General features: G+C 46.8%; 1 long non-coding RNA gene across 1 annotated transcript; it reads right to left on the bottom strand.

Annotated features, from left to right (window-relative positions):
- Positions 1-1949: 1949 nt before the first annotated feature.
- LOC143820995 (uncharacterized) lies at positions 1950-7267 on the bottom strand. Its single transcript, XR_013225621.1, has 3 exons — positions 6834-7267; positions 4246-4366; positions 1950-2268 (listed from the first exon to the last, which is right to left on the bottom strand). It is a non-coding gene; the product is annotated as an uncharacterized LOC143820995 (long non-coding RNA).
- Between the last annotated feature and the right edge of the window lie 218 nt (positions 7268-7485).

Here is a 7485-nt window from a genome sequence, read left to right as displayed (position 1 = left end):
CCACAACAGACACACTGTGAGGGAGGTCGGACTGAGAGAGCCCTGAGATTACTGCTCGGCCAGAATAGCACTATCAGTGCTGTGGTGAGCCCAAGGTCACCCCGCTGGCTGCATGTGGGGGAGCGGGGAATCGAACCCGGCTTGCCAGATTAGAGGTCCACACTCCTAACCACTACACCAAGCCTGCATCTCATCACAAACTGTTGCATGCTGTTTCCACACCAGTTTTGTCAGCAGTTGCTGGACAGCTCCCTCAGACTGCCTTTTTTTCCTATTGGTGGCATATGCCCCATTCGGGACCCATTAAGTAGTGAGTTGTTGGTTAGTACAACTGGTGTCTTATTGTATATATATATATATATATATATATATATATATAATGATACCCCCCCAAAGGTCACTCCCCTCTGCAAAGCCCACCCTATTCAGACTGCACCCCCAAATCTCCAGGACGTTCCAGATCTGGAGTTGGCAAGCCTAGTAGCACCTTCTTTGAATGGAAGCATTTCCAAGCTCCTCTCAAGATCTCAAATAGTTACCCTTAGGGTTTTGGTGTACTTTAAGGTTTCCAAGCTTTAACTTGTAGGTTTTTAATGGAGGAAAATACAATTTTAACGAAAAAGGCAAATATATTTACAATAAAATAAATACTAAACAATAATTTCACGGGGAGGCATTCCATTCTTTTGGCCTTCCGTTCCTCTCAAGATAACAGGCAAGGCATTTTGTCGGCATTGCAACCCACACCATCTGCTTTACTGGAAGTCAACGCTGGACCATCTCTTGGCACCAAGCATGTGGCCATATCAATACGCCAGGGTTCCAGCTGAGGTGTCAAATTGTCTACAGTGGGCCGATTACATGCTTTCCCCAACCCCTGCCATGCGCTGTCTGCACTGCACACAGTTCCAAACTGGCCAATGTATTCTGATTCAACTCCTTTTCCCAATACAAAGCCAAGTTGAATCAAGTCCAGTTTGATGCCCAGATCAAAATCAATTATGTCAGTGGAGGAGAACAGTGCTTCCCCTTTTAGAAGAAGAAGAGTTGGTTCTTATATGCCACTTTTCTCTACCCAAAGGAGTCTCAAAGTGGCTTACAGTCACCTTCCCTCTCCTCTCCCCACAACAGACACCCTGTGAGGGACGTGAGTCTGAGAGAGCCCTGATATTACTGAAGAAGAAGAAGAGTTGGTTCTTATATGCCGCTTTTCTCTACCCAAAGGAGTCTCAAAGCGGCTTACAGTCACCTTCCCTCTCCTCTCCCCACAACAGATGCCCTGTGAGGGACGTGAGTCTGAGAGAGCCCTGATATTACTAAAGAAGAAGAAGAGTTGGTTCTTATATGCTGCTTTTCTCTACCCAAAGGAGTCTCAAAGCGGCTTACAGTCACCTTCCCTCTCCTCTCCCCACAACAGACGCCCTGTGAGGGACGTGAGTCTGAGAGAGCCCTGATATTACTCCTCAGTCAAAAGAACTTTATCAGGGCTGTGGCAAGCCCAAGGTCACCCAGCTGGCTGTGTATGGGGGAGCGGGCAGTCAAACCCAGCTCACCAGATTAGAAGTCCATGCTCCTAACCACTACACCAAGCTGGCTCTCTTTTAAAGTCATCCTGAGGTCTTCTCTTTGGAGTGGGTTTGATTAAACTAGATTTGGGATTCCTCCTCCCCCCCCTCCACATTTATTACTTTATTACCTCCATTGTCAAGTTCCTGGGAGATGGGCACCTTTTATTGGCGTGTACGTTTTATGGCATGTGAAAGAACCATCTTCGATCTTTCCACAGCTTCCAGTTTTATTAGCACAGCAAAGCCTGTTTATTGCCTTTTAGCATATTTCTCAAAGTGAGAAGTGGGCGGGAGCTTGGGTCCCCTTCGACCTTCCGTCTCTTTCCTTGTTCTCACACTTTAATATAATCTCGAGCCATAATTGGTCTTTAAGTCCAGGTTTATTATTGGCAAGTAGTTATGATTTAAAAAAAAAAAATCTCAGCAGGACTGCAAAGCCGCTGGAAGCAACCGTTTCGGGATCAATATTGGGAGTGGGATTGAAGGGGCCGTCAGGAAAAATACAGCTCTGCTTCAAAGAAAGGAAATTGGCCTTTAATGGCAAGGGCTCCTGGATGCCTAATTACTGGCTTCTGGTCCTTTGTTTACAGGGGAGGGGAGGGGAGACCAAGGCCTCTTCAATCCGAGGACATTTCCTGGTCATCTTCTGGTGGCTTCTGCCTGCCCAGCTTCAGTCGTGGAATACATAAAATTGCTGCACCTTGAGATAGCAAAAATGATAAATTAAGAGGGGTAGGACCCAGTGAAGGATCAAATACAAATCAAGTATAGAGGCACTGGGATACCAAGGTGGCAAGCACAATATCCAAAATTGACTTCTGTAGAGTCTTGAATCTTCTATTATTTCTTTATCCTTTATTGTACCAAGCAGTCCCAACGCGTTTCGCCCACTGGCTTTGTCAAGGGACATTAAATTTATAGTTTTCAGACAAACTTCAGGTAAGTAAATATATGTCTCTTAAACAGAGTATAAGGTTGTTATAACGCCTGGAACGCCTTATATTCTGTATTTACTTATCTGATATTTACTTATCTGAAGTTTGTCTGAAAACTATAAATGCTCTTATGTCACTATGTAGTTATGTCACTATGTAGTGACACTCTAGGAGCTTCCTATTGTCCATATGATCATTACCACAGAGATGAAGGCTAGAGAGTCCCCAGGAAAAGACCCTCCCCAAGCAATGTCCTCAAAATCTCCTGGCATTTGCCAAGGCAGTTCTGGCAGCATACCTGTCTGAGACATTTTGAACATGGGAAACTTCCGCCAGAATCTACCTTTTCCCCCGCACAGGCTAGTAAAATCTTTGCACCTTACCTGGTGCGACCCTGACTGCAGAAGATCCATCCGGATCAATTGCAGTCACTGCTCATTTCCTTAAAATATATACTAATTTCACTGTCAGAAGTATATACCTCTCAGTCTTTTTTTTTTCTCCCCCATCTGGGAACGAAGAGAGTTTAAATTATGCTGTCAAATGCACTGAAATAATGCTATATTATCTTGACATAAGTGACTTAATTAATCTAGCTCATTTCACAACTGCATTAATCATCCTTTTAAGCACTTTATTAGGACTGGGGGGAAAAAAGAGGAAATGTCTCTTTGGGGAAGATCTATCCTGATGCAAATGATAGCAATTGTGCGTGGGTGCTCGTTCATGAACTGGGTCATTGATTATCCCTCAGCGGTGTCTGCTGCACGGGGGAAGGCTCCACGGTCCTTTGGTGATGAGATCTGAAAAGACCACATTTCTAAGATTTATAGGCCAATCAACAGTCCAAGCAAGAGAAGGGAGGCAGCAAGAGGCTTGGCGGTCCGCTTTGCTGCCGGCAGACAATACTCGCCCCAGCTGGGTTCCAGTTGAGGCTGGATGAGTTGTAATTAACTGGCAGTGTTTGTTTTTCACTGGAGCAGTGGCATTCGACGGCACTGGATATGTCAGCTATTAACGTGTGGGTTCAGTGAGGACACAAAGGCAAATCTCCGACAACCAGCTCTTTTTAATCCGCAGCTAGCAGAGAGTGAACGCGAAACAACAACACGCCTGGGAATTATATACACTTGAGGTATCCCGCCAAGATCTGTGATGGATCCTTAACAGATGCCTCAGACTGGTCTGTAAAAGTGGCCAGTTGTTGTGAACACCAGCGGTTAGATGGTTTCTGCGTCCCGAAGAATCATCATTCACAGTCCTCGATTCCTGTTCCTGTTTCCAAGCTCACATAGACAACATGTAGGCTAGAGCAGGGGTAGTCAAACTGCAGCCCTCCAGATATCCATGGACTACAATTCCCAGGAGCCCCCTGCCAGCAAATGCTGGCAGGGGGCTCCTGGGAATTGTAGTCCATGGACATCTGGAGGGCCGCAGTTTGACTACCCCTGGGCTAGAGCGTCAATTGGACAGATACTTATCCTGGATGCTTAAGGCTGATCCTGCATTGAGCAGGGAGTTGGACTAGATGGCCCGTCTGGCCCCTTCCAGCTCTATGATTCTGTGATTCCATGATTCTATTCTTATTTCCAGGAGCTCAGAATATGCCCATTCTCCCATTTACTGTAGGTGGGTCCAGAATCCTTCAAGATCAGGGTGGGTGCCTAAAGAAGGAGGAATTTTTGAGGGGGGGGGCTCAGGAGGGAGGGATATAAGTTTGCCAGCTGTGTGTTCGGAATTACCTGGAAATTTGGGGGCGGAGCCTGAGGGAGGTGTGGTTTTGAGATGGATCTCAGTCGAGTATAATCCCATAAAGTCAACTCTCCAAAGCAGCCAGTTCCTCAGATCTCTGTTGTCCAGAACCTTTGGGATAGGGTGGAGTATAAATGTAATAAATAAATAAAAGATCAATTGTAATTCAGGGTCACCTCCAGGCTCCAGCTGGAGAATAGCAACCCTATCATGTGGTTGGTATGCTCTTGGTATATGAAGCTGTAACATCTGAAGAGGACTCCTCCTGCACAGCCATCTTGCATGCTCATTTCAAAGGAGTTCGTGCAAAAAGAAAAAAAGGGGGGGGGGGGGGAAAGGTGTTTCGAATGATTTGTGACTGCTGTTTTCTCTTTGCAGAAGACCACGTCGGGAAAGGAAAAGCTTAAATCTGCGGCAGCTTTTGCAAAAAGGGCTGTAATAACATCCAGACCTCAAAAGCATGTATATGTGGTAACTGTGGCTAAATTATAGAGTTACTCCATCATATTTGGATTGGCCTTTAATGAGTGAAAGTTCACATAAGTGGCCTATCCAGAGAGTTCAAAGCACACTACCTAGTAAAGCCAAACGCTCAAAGGCCTTCTGTAAGGACAGCTGTTGTATGCAGCTGCACAACCCCAGTCCCACCACACACACACATACACACACAGGAGCAGTTCCATAATTTGGAATGGTTTACAGATGTCGCTTTAATGTGGTAAGGGTGTGAAGTTTATACATGCGCATTAGAGCACATTAACGGCAAATCACATAATGATGCAAGCTGAGCTGTGGCTGCAGCCCATCCTGGAAGTGCACCTCGGTGTATAATTTGTTCAAATGGAGTTCCACGGGATTTATTGAGCTTTTTTTTTAAATACCTGATGAGTTTTTGAAAGCTTTTGCCGTTTTCTTCTTTTCTTAAAAAAAAGAATCCCATTTGTTAGAATTTGCTTGTGAATTGGAGAAGGAAGGAAGGAGGGATAGAGAAGGAAGGAAGGAAGGAAGGAAGGAAGGAAGGAAGGAAGGAAGGAAGGAAGGAAGGAAGGAAGGAAGGGAGGGAGGGAGGGAGGGAGGGAGGGAGGAACAGGGGAGGGAGGGAGGGAGGAACAGAGAAGGGAGGGAGGGGGGAAGAGATAGAGAAGGAAGGAAGGAAGGAAGGAAGGAAGGAAGGAAGGAAGGAAGGAAGGAAGGAAGGAAGGAAGGAAGGAAGGAAGGAAGGAAGGAAGGGACAGAGAAGGGATGGAGGGAGGGATTTCCTTGTTTGGCTTTTCCCCATAAAATGCACACAATGTTATATTGTTTGTTGCAAAAAAAACCCCTAGAAAATAAAGTCAGCATTATAGATATATTAGCTAGATCTCATGGTTCTGTTCTGCTAGTGAGCGTGTTTTCCCCCAGTTGAATGAGTCTGTTCTTAACACCCACTGCTTTCCCGGATACTTTGCGGCAGGAGAGGGCTTAGAAGAAGTACCTTCCCACGCTAGCAGAAGACACCGCGAGAGCCAACCCACTATATGCATTTGTGGCCTACGCCTTCCAGAGCGATAGCTGATCGACCGCATTCAAAAGGAAACACCAAGGATGTGCACGCTATGATTTACAAAGCTGCAATGAAATGTCAAGCACCAAAATTGTTTGTGAACGGATAATAAATAAATATCAAAGCAAACGAGATGACAAACAGTCATGGATCTTCCCCAGGCAAGCAGATGATTAACCTAAGACTATTCTAGGCAGAGAAGGCACAGGTGTGACAGATGGTGATGGGCAGGTGTCTGAGGCATCTCATCTCCTCAGCAAGGGGAGGGCCAGACACAGGGGAAACTTCCAACTTCATTCCACCCCAATGAGGGGAACAGAGGAATGAGGGACAGTAGCGATTCTCCATCCTGAATGCCCCCCCAAGGTGTTGAAATCAAATGGAAAGCGTTGGCTGAACTGCCGCAAGAAGGGCGATTCCGTGCTCACAACAATGCCTTGAGCCTGCACGGTGCGCTCCGATGGCTTTAGCAGGGAAGGTTGGGCTCAGGTGAGGACTGGTGCCCTGATGCGGCACTTCAACAAGCAGATCGGTGGAGCAGTGAAAGGAGAATCCCATTTTCTCCGGTTCAAAGCTTTCTATTTGTTAGAATTTGCTTGTGAATTGGAGAAGGAAGGAAGGAAGGAAGGAAGGAAGGAGGGAAGGAAGGAAGGAAGGAAGGAAGGAAGGAAGGAAGGAAGGAAGGAAGGAAGGAAGGAAGGAAGGAAGGAAGGAAGGAAGGAAGGAAGGAAGGAAGGAGGGATAGAGAGAACAAAAAGGGGAAGAGCCAAGACTCCTGGGTGGGTGCCACGCATGCAGGAACTGAGGGCAGCAGCAGAAAGAATCCACCCATCACTGCTGGTGGCTTTTGGAAGGAGCAAGCTTCATTCTCTTCTTCCTCCGGCATTGTGTTGCTCTCCTGAATGTGTGAGATGTGCTCCAAAGCTCTCCACCTGCTTGGCCTGGCTTCTATAGAACTTTGGGGCATGGAGATGTACCAGCAGGCATTTGGTTCTTCTGCCAGGAAGGAAGAGAAGTTAAAGAGCTGCTACTCACCACTTATATCATCTTGTGTCAAAGGCAGTGGTCTGTCCGATTTCTTCCAATCTTATTTTGGCCTCCCAATGGCCCAAGGAGATAGGGTAAGGGAGGCAGTGGCTCAGGTCGCTCCTTGAGCATCATGGCTGAGAGGGAGATTTGAACCTGGATCTCTCTGGCCCCAGTCAAACCACTACAGAACGCAGTCTCCCCGTGTCGCCAGCGGTGTCCGCCTTTGCTTCCGGCAGCCCTCCAGAGGTCCATTTCTGTTACTAGAAGTGTGCGTGTGTGTGTTCAATGGGAAATGCCAAGGGTTGTCCCTAGAACTGTCAGCATGCAAGTCATGCGCTCCGCCACTGAGGAACAGGCCTCTCCTCACAGCTAACTCCAGGGGAATTATAGCATGACATACAAAGTCAATACGGGTGGGAGGGAAAGCCGGCAAACGGCCAGCTTCATTTTGATCCCAAATCCCTTCAAAACAAAACTGACAGGGGGAAATGCGGAGCGATTAAATTGCTTTGAAACGGTGGCCTTTTGCAGTTGACCTCCCGCGCGGTTTCTTTTTAGTAAATAGTTAACCTCGCTTCCGCCAACATGCCGTTGTTTCTCTGGGACTTCAGTCTGAATCAGTGTGTCTGATCAGCGGGCTCGATCAACGTAAAGATAT

This window comes from Paroedura picta, chromosome 11, assembly GCF_049243985.1.
Source record: "Paroedura picta isolate Pp20150507F chromosome 11, Ppicta_v3.0, whole genome shotgun sequence".
NCBI classification, from domain to species: domain Eukaryota; kingdom Metazoa; phylum Chordata; class Lepidosauria; order Squamata; family Gekkonidae; genus Paroedura; species Paroedura picta.
This window is presented reverse-complemented; position numbering and strand designations above follow the sequence as displayed.